Below are 9,611 nucleotides of genomic sequence, written 5' to 3'. Positions count from 1 at the left end.
TCATGGTGTTTCTCTTTAATTCCGTCACTATGTATTGCGGGTTAATTTTTTGACAGGTCAGGGGATATTCCATAGAAATGAAAAAAGGCCAATCAAAAGAAAACTTGATGATTGTCCAGCTATCATCAAAAGTTTTATAATGGTGTAGTGCCATACCAGAACCATCTGTGTATGCATAGTCAGATAAGTTTTTACTTCTCCAACCTAGAAATACTCATACATACTCATACCTAAGGAAATTGTATACCAAGTAAACTTGCTACACTCAGAGTACTATGTAAATTATTGACTTTTACCAACAGGAATGCAGCAAAGAGCTCAATGCAAGAGGTCGCATGGGGCCCGATCATGAAACACATAAACAGAAAAGGAACAATTAATGACTCAGGTATGGATCAACTGATTAGAGAAGTTGCACATGGATACTAAGTTTACCGTGGTAAACTGCCAAATACTAATTCTGTTATTTCAGGATCTCCGGCGATGTGCATTCAGTGGGAGGAGACGTTCCCGTCGACGATGAGGTGCCTACGGTGACTTCGTAAATTTCAAGATGATATGCCGCATCAGTCTTTCAGAGGTGCTCATAGGGGTAGGGTGTGCGTGTGTACATTCATAGGGGTGAGTGTATGCGCGTGTATATGAGCGCTTGCATCTGTAAAAAAGAAAAGCATTGTATTTCTAGTTTATTTTTTCTAAAGTAACCTTTTTATTGACCGGCTACTGATCAAGTTCTAGTTGGCAGCAAGCTACCTAGTGGGCAAAATAATCTATAGTAAATAGGTATCCGTAGACATAAGAAGTTCTGAAAATAATAAATTGTATGAATAGATCAAAATACACATGTCAAACGTAGCTCTCTGCATGTTCCATGAGAGTAAGAATATTGCATTTGTTTCTTTTGAGAGTAAGAATATTGCATTTGTTTCTTTTAGTAAATAGCAAGAAGTTCCGCCTATATGTAACCCACATCTATATCCTAGTGAAGCTGCTTCTACCTAATCACTAAAAAGAAAATACAATAAGAAAAGGAGAAGCAAAAAAAAGAAAAGAAAAGAAAGATTGAACGTGCAGATTTTGATTACTTAATACCCTTGGAGTGCTGGTTGCACGCGACAGCGACCTGGACCCCGTTCTCATCCTGGAGATTGCCCAACAGCTGCATGGTGTGTGCATGAAATCCTTGCACGGTACGTGCCAAGTTGTGCAACCCCTTCACGACGACAACGGCTGGGACTGGACGGTAGGTTTTCCTGGCGGTTGTCTGGGGCTCCGGGCCAGTCACCTCCATACCAAGACGGACCTTTTCTTGGCCCGTGATCTGAATCCCATTGAGAGTGAGCAATACGCGCCGGCCACCGTCCTTTAACACGGTGTTTCGCCGCCTCAGCAGGCCAATCTGAGTCCGTCGAGAGCGATGACCAACACGTGCCGGCTGCCGTCGCTCAATATGGCGCTTCAGCGCCTCGGCAGGGCGGGCCCGTCCAGTTTGAGTGCCTGTCCTTGGAGAACCGCCGCCTGCGCCGGTCGTCGGCGAAGGAGGAAATTGAATTTGGGCTGGTGGGGCGCCGTAGCAATTGAAGGGATCTGCGTAGTCACGCGCCCAGGCCTCCATGCTGCTCCGGCGAAGTTGATGGTGTTTTGGCGATCTAGGTGGAACTTGCAGTCGATCGAAGGTTTCGTTTAATGGACGTGTTGTAGCGATGTCCGCTCAGCCGTCCATGGCGCTCCAGCGAAGTAGACGGACACCAGATTGGAACTCGCGGTCGATCGAGGGGTCCTTGGATGCGAGGGATGCGTCCAGCACGGGCCGAGCTGGCATGATGCGAGAGATTGGATTAAAAAAAAGGAGATCAGCAAAGCGGGTCCGGACCCGGCAGCGTACCTCTTCGGTGGGCCTGAAGTAATAGGCACTTGAAGCGCGCTAACAGGCGGCCCAGTACACGACGTGTTTCCCCGAATTAGTACCACCTCACGTATATGTTTTATCAATCCAAATTGAAAGCGTAAAATCACGGGAAAAAGCGTATTGTGACGGTGAACCCACGGAGTCAATCTGTGCTTTGCAACGGGAGAAACAAATCCTTTTACACGTCCCTAGTGACCCATCTGCATTACCACTTCTTCCCTTCGCCATCATTGTTGATTGTGGTCTTGTTGTGCTAATATTCATAACGAACATGATCAATCCCAAGGTGATGAGCTTGATCATCATACTCGAGCATGTTGTTTTGAGAGCTCCTTCTCGTGCCGACTTGTAATTTTGCGGACTTGTAATGATGGTGAGTTATTTTCTCAACTACACTTGGTGCATGCACCATCACCACACCCATGCTCCCTAGCACAATGCATGTGCTTTTGCAACGGAGAAAACACCGGTTCATATACAATTGGTCTGGTCAAGGAACTGTCCCGCTACATAGTTAACATCAAATTTAGGGATAATGGGGTCTAACATTAAATGTAAGTTTATGAATAAGTTCAGGTTCAGACATTTCATGAAGCATCTGAAGAAATCTAGCAAATGTGAAATAATTATCTTAAAATAATTTTGTACGTGACTAAACATATGTTTACAAAATCAAAAAAAAATATGGAACATCGTTTGAATCAATTTTCATTCAGAGTACAAATTTTAGAATAAATATTAGGTAAATCTTTTTAACTTTATAGTTGATCTCCAGTCAGTTGCAGGACACATTTTGTATATGAATATGAATAAACATGGTTATGATATCAAAACAAAATATGGAACATTGTTTGGATCAAAAGCAAACTAGCAAATCAAAAAATAGAGAATCTTTTTAATTCACGTAAAATATTAGGTAAATCTTTTTAATTTTGTAGTTGATCAAGACTTCCATCTTCCTTCAGGCTTCAGACCACCTACCCCAAATTCATCACCTTCCATCCTGCTCATGGATAATTTCCTTCCTTGCTCTTTTATTACGTGGCCTTGCGCCTCTTTAAGGGGGTGTTTGGTTCAGAAGTCCTAGGACTTTTTCTAGTCCCAGGGACTAATCAAAAAAGACTCTCTAGTAGAGTCTTTTTCTAGTCCCTATAGAAAAAGTCCCTCCCGTTTGGTTCCTAGGGACTTTTTCTAGTCTCTGGGACTAAAAAGTCCCTAAACCAAACACCCCCTAAATCCAAATCCATCACCTTCATGCTCATGGATTAATTTCCTTCCTTGCTCTTTTATTATGTGGCCTCGCCTCTTTAAATCTCGTTGAATTAGCAATGGCAGGGCGCCCCCCAACACTCCTCCCCATGCATTAATTCCTTCCTGACTCATTTTGTGGCCTCCCTTCCTTAAATCTCGTTTAAAATGCCTTCCGTTCCTGATCACTAATTCCTTCCTGAAAGGTAATTATGTGTTCCCATATAGGGATATAACTGAGCCACGTCTCGTACTGCTCCTGAGCTAGCTTGTTACCTAGGCCACTCGCGGAAAAACTGAAAGCGTAAATTCACGGGAATAAGCGCATTGTGACGGTGAACCCGACAAAGTCAATCTGTGCTTTATTATTAGGGAAAGATATAGGTGAAAAAACTGAAAGCGTAAATTCACGGGAATAAGCGCATTGTGACGGTGAACCCGACAAAGTCAATCCGTGCTTTATTATTAGGGAAAGACTAGCAAAAGAGCCCGTGCGTTGCAACGGGAGAACAAAATCCTCGTATGCACCAAGCGACCCATTCGTGTTGCCACTTCTATCTTCCATCTTCTCCTTATGATCTTATTGTGGTTTGTGGTTTAATATGCCACTGTCCTTTAATTTCGCCCCCTCTCTTTCATTTCTCCATCAGAATCTTCACCTTCCGATGTTACCGAGGTTTATGATTTATGCCACTGTCCTTTAATTTCGCCTTTCAAATTTTTATACATTGTACATTTGACTACCTAGGAAGATCCTGCTATATGTCTAAGTTTAGTAGTAACGAAAATGTACCAAATTAAACCATGCAAGTCACACACCATATATAACAGTAATATTTCTAAGCGCATCAAGCAAATTACTTTGTTAAACAGAGTAACCACACAGGAAAATATATAAAATCATGAAGATGCACACTATTACAATAATTCTGTTGTGGTGAAATTAATAACAAAAAATGATTGTGGAATTGGGAGGAGATGAGAAAGATAAGAACAGTTTGATATTGTGCATTGTACATTGTACATTTTACTGATTAAGGAGTTACAGGTTCCCGATTCAACTCGGAAGGGAGATCACAGTCAGCCAGAACAGCTAAAGCTCTCTAGTGTTGTTACTTCTCAGTCTACAATAGATTTTTTAGGTACACAAATATACTCAGATGCAGCTTGGTCGTTGGAGCCAGGACAAGCTGTAGCAAAGGCGGACATAGGTGTTTTCTTATAAATTAACGGGCAACATACCGAACATGTATACATCTCTGCTGTGTCGCCACCTGTAGCATCAGCTCTGCAGGTAGAAGCTTATGGACTGCTGTTGGCGGTGAAGATTGCAGCTCAACTACATGTGTAGGATCCGAAGTTTTTGACAGACTCTGTCGTGCTTGCCTCAGCTGTTGTAGAACCTGATGTTACTAAAGCAGGTCCGTGGGCTATCCGGCCAATCTTAGCTGCTATCCAGACCACGCCTTCATTTCATCCATGCAGAATACTCAAAGTGCACAGGAGTCTGAATTTGAAGGCACACCATCAGGCTAGACTTGCTGTCAAAGTGCAAGATAAACCTTTCAGCTCTACTTGCCTACATTCAGATCAAGGTTTAGATACTAATCTGGAACGATGTCCTACCTGTAATGAGCTGCTATTTGTAAAGTGTGCTTAATGCCATATTAATAAAATCCTTCTGTTAAAAAAATCAAACTTAATTAGTGTGCCTAACTTTCAGGTTAGTGTGTGGTTACAAATATTCCAACTACGTAACTGACCCTGAGTATGATACCCTTTGACTTCTCCAGTATAGACTAATTAATAGTACAATAATCTTTGCATGATGCAAACGTATAGAACTCCTTAATACAAAAAGATTAGATAATCCCTATTAATTTACCATGTTAGCACATACAAAACCTACCCTGTATTGCTTGCCGCTGGCAGCACCGAATATGGACATGCCTGCCGCTCCAGTCGTAATAATATTAGCTGAAGGAGCATCTATCAGGTAGTCCAGGCAATGCAAGAGAAAAAAATTCAAACACAATGGAAGGCATATAACAACTATTAGTTGGACGGCATCACATGCCAGTATGTCTCCACCAAGTAGATTGGATTTTTACATCCTGCCGCCGGATCGGTTAAGGGGTGATGATGATTCCAGATATTTTTCTTAATTTCTCTGTTCAAAGTAATTGTAATCTCGAGCACAGATTTACTCGGTGACACAAAACTGACTAAAAGATCATTCCTAGTTTTTTGTTCGTTTACTGACTTAAGTGTAGCATCTATGCATATTTCAGACTTGAATCAAACTGGGAGAAAAATAACTTATTTGTCCATAGGGAGCAAACAGAGAATTAAACACAGACTCAAACGTTGGACTAATATAAAGTATAGGTAACGCCTAATATAAAATACAAGCAACGCCCAACTTACAGAGATTGGACACCCAGATTAAACAGAAAAAATGCATACAACTTTAGTGAACGCCCAGGTTACAAAGACTGATTTTGATTTGTAAAAAAGGGCAAATCTCCAAGCAATATTGAACAACGTGGGCTACTATGAGTACAGGTTAATAGATGTGACACATTTGGTTAATGGAACCTGACTACTGGTCCCTTTAATTCTTTTTACTTAATTAGCTTGATCAGCTGATAGAACACCTTCCTTTTGTTAGCTATCTAGAAAAAACACTACAACTACTTGTGAACCCAGTGCATCTCAATCAAGATACAGGTTAATAGATGTGAAACATTTGGTTAATGGAACCTGACTACTGGTCCCTTTTATTTTTGTTACTTGATTAGCTTCAGCACCTGACATGACACCTTCTTTTTGTTTTTCATGAATTGCAGAAGCTTAATTACTTGAGCTATCTAGAAAAAAACATTAAAACTACTTGAGAATCCAGTGCATCTCTATCAAGATAAATCATACTGTAGGTGTTGACATCTATGATCGTTTCCCCATTCATACTCTGCATTTCTGCAACTCCACTTGAAAAGGGCATGGAGTCAGGTAAGGCTACAATCTTCTGATGAATATTCAATCCAATGGTCAGACTGTGGATACATTAGTGCCGAAGCGCCACAGGATAATTAGTTGCTAATTAAATATGGCATGAACCTCAATTGACACACTTATTGTTCAAGTTTAAGGACCAACCACAACATACTGTTAAGCTTGCAAAATGGTCTTACATTATGGGACGGAGGGAGTACATGTGTAAATTTTATGAAAGCTAGAAACTCAAAGTCTTTTACACCCTATTGATCTACATCCAATGAATTATGAGGCACTCTTTCCTTAGCTACATTTCTACAACTGCCATCAGGGATGCCAGCCAACAGAGAAGCTTCTCAAATATTATTCTGAATCACTGAACCTATCTAACTAAATATGAATCTTTAAGACTTGAATCAAACAGGGAGCAAGCAGAAAACTGTTCATGAACTTATTTGGTCATGGATTTCAATCAAACAGAGAGCAAACAGGGAATCAAACAGGGACTGGCAAACAATGGAGTAATATAATGTACAGGCAACACCCGGCATACATAGATTGGATGCTCAGGTTAAAGAGAAAAAACTACAGGAAACATTAGTACACGCCCAGGTTTCACAGATTGTTTTTCATTGAAGCAATATCCAACAACGTTGGCCTAATTTGGGAAAAGCTGATACATACCACAACGTTGGACTAATTTGGGAAAAGCTGATACATACCACAGCGTTGGACTAATTTGGGAAAAGCTGATACATACCACAACGTTGGACTAATTTGGGAAAACTGATACATACCTCTGGTGTAGCATCGTTCGGACGGCGGATGTTCTTCCTCCGGCGAACTCAGCAGAGGCGACATTGGATGGCTCGGTGGCGAACTTGGCGGAGGTGACATTGGAATGCTCGACCGATGTTCTTCTTCCAGTGAACTCCACGGCGGCGACATTGGACGTTGCCAAAACCACCTTGTCCGATCATATGTGATGGGTGAAAATTGTTTGTCACAGCTGCAACATCTTTGAAGCTTTGAAAATTCAAAACCTTCAATGGGGCTTCGTGTCCCAAAACCTTCACAAATGCTCAAATCTCCTAGGCCTAGTAATTTTGCAGTATTTGCGAGCACTGAGCAGCATAATGCAGAATTGGTTTATGTCACATATGCATGAGCATAGTACACTGTGTCTTTGGACCTGCAAACCCATATCACAATGGATAAGCATGTGAGCACCAGCATGCCTGCTAAAACCGGCAATACAATTTTCATCATGTTTCTCTCTTTCTTCCTGCCTTGAGAGATTCAGATTGATGTTATCAGACAATGTTTGTGGTACAAATTCCAGCAAACTCACAATGATCGAATATTACTATGGGGAAGGTTAATTTGTGTGGTACCTGCAGTAGCCACGCCGGCGACAGGGAGGTGCAGCGTGTCGCTGCCAGCAGCACTGCCTCCCAACTTCTTGGCGTCGATGAGGTCCCCCAGCCAGACCAGGCACCTGGTGGCGTCCTCCTTGGAGCTGTTGCTCAGGTTGGCCCGCCGATCTACAAGCTCCAGCCTCCGCCGCCGCCGTTCTAAAAGCTCCAGCCGCCACCGCTGATCCACCTCGAGCAGCCGCGCCGCCGCCAGCCGCTCAAGCCACCGCGTTGACCTCCAGCGGTGCCGTTCTGCAAGATCTAGCCGCCACCGTCGATCCAGCCGCCCCCGCCGCTCTACATCGATCAGCCGTGCCACCCCCAGCCGCTCGAGCCGCCGCGTTGACCTTGCTCCACCTCGCCGCGCGAAAGAAGCTGTCTCTGCCCTGACCAACGGCGGGGGACTACGACGGCGACTGCAAGGGGATGGGAGAGAGTAGCGAGGGTTGCCGGGTGCTGAGGGATGGGGCGTGGCGGCGAAGGGAACCCTAGCGCCAGGCGTCTCTCGTTCTCGTGCGGGAGAGAGAGCGTCTGTCGAATCGTTTTTTTCTTTCACTTAATAGAATAGATTAATGGATATGAAAACGTAAATTCACGGAAAAAACGTATTGTGACGGTGAACCCGACAAAGTCAATCCGTATTTTATTATTACTAGCACAAATGCCCGTGCGTTGCAATGGGGGAAATAGTTTATATTCAAGTTTATCTATAACAATATATGCAAAAATAAATTCATTGTTCATGCAAATTTTATTCAATTTTTTTCAACATCCAAAATTATCAAAATAGGACATGCTCCATGCATTGCAACGGAAGAAAAAAAAGGTTGACATGCTTCGCTGCAAAGCAAACGTCAATTATCATTAGTTAGGCCGGACAGATAGAGGATAAGTTTGATGATAACAAAAATGATGAATCGATTACCAATAGGATTCCTTGGGGCTCTAGTTCGAAACTTGGGACATGAATCCTAGTAAACTAATCAGATGACAACCTTATCTTTTAGATTACCATAATACTAATAAAATTATCATACACATGGGCACCGACATTAAAAAGTAAAAATGTGGTATACTTTGTCGGACGTCCAGGCATGCATGGTGTGGTAACCGTGATGTCCCATCGTATAGATATTCTTACTTTCTGTTTTGCTTAGTCTGTTGCACCTCAATTCACAGCTAGACTGGCTAGACGTAATTTTCTCTTTTTCTGGCTTTAATGGACGTGCAAGCATATATGTTTTTGCCAGGTGTTCTCTAACCAGTGTATATATGTTAGTCCAACATTGTCTTGTATATGTATGATGTTTATTTTCTTTTTAGTTTCGCCTCCTCATGGATACTATGAATTCGTGAGGGACAAAAACAGAATATTTTTTTGTGAACAAGACAAAAACAGAGTTAAATTCAACCTTAAAATAAAAAATGTAGCATCAAATTCTGTAAGAGAATGAACATATCTGTGCACGCTAACACGTCTCGGAGATTCCTTTTTTTTTTTTTTTGAGGATCGTCTCGGAGATTCCCTAAAAAAATAAGTCTTGGAGATATTTGGTGACACCCTCGCTAGCTAACACGTCTCAGAGTTGAAAGGAGGAAAACTCTTCCCGCAAAAAAAAAAGAGGAAAACTCAACATGGGTGCACGCGGGCTGATTTTCTCTTTTGAGAGCCACGTTGGCTAGGTAGTAGTAGAAATCAGCGCGTCAGCTGGGCATCCATGCTGCTTTTTTAAATTTCAATCGCCTCTCCCTCTTTGATCCTCCCGGGTACCGAATGTGATGCATGGCATCTTTTCTTATCATATCTGACCCCTCGCTGCTTTTGTTGGCTTGTTGATTCCGGAAACATCAAATGTATATAAGTTGCTAGGATTTAGTATGAACGGGTAAGGTGGGACTATTAATTAGAATCTCAAATTTTTTCCTTTGCTGCAGTCGTAATGGAGGGCAGGGCAGTTCGTGAGGTACCGGCCTGTAACAAAACTTTTGGCCCATTGACTGTGACGCCCAACTGGGCTGCTGCGGACAGAATTTTAGACGCC

General features: G+C 42.4%; 1 long non-coding RNA gene across 3 annotated transcripts; it reads right to left on the bottom strand.

The window, feature by feature from the left end:
* Positions 1–4,120: 4,120 nt before the first annotated feature.
* LOC109771693 (uncharacterized) lies at positions 4,121–8,117 on the bottom strand. 3 transcript variants are annotated; one of them, XR_005758447.3, is made up of 4 exons: positions 7,549–8,117; positions 5,067–7,346; positions 4,784–4,838; positions 4,121–4,698 (listed from the first exon to the last, which is right to left on the bottom strand). It is a non-coding gene; the product is annotated as an uncharacterized lncRNA (long non-coding RNA). The 3 variants fall into 3 exon arrangements; XR_005758448.3 differs by lacking the exon at positions 4,784–4,838 and having other exon boundaries at positions 4,121–4,736; positions 7,549–8,116; XR_005758449.3 differs by lacking the exon at positions 4,784–4,838 and having other exon boundaries at positions 7,549–8,116.
* Positions 8,118–9,611: the final 1,494 nt, after the last annotated feature.

Source organism: Aegilops tauschii, chromosome 5 (assembly GCF_002575655.3).
Source record: "Aegilops tauschii subsp. strangulata cultivar AL8/78 chromosome 5, Aet v6.0, whole genome shotgun sequence".
Taxonomy (NCBI): domain Eukaryota; kingdom Viridiplantae; phylum Streptophyta; class Magnoliopsida; order Poales; family Poaceae; genus Aegilops; species Aegilops tauschii.
The sequence above is the reverse complement of the archived record's forward strand: the minus strand, read 5'-3'. Positions and strand labels throughout refer to the sequence as shown.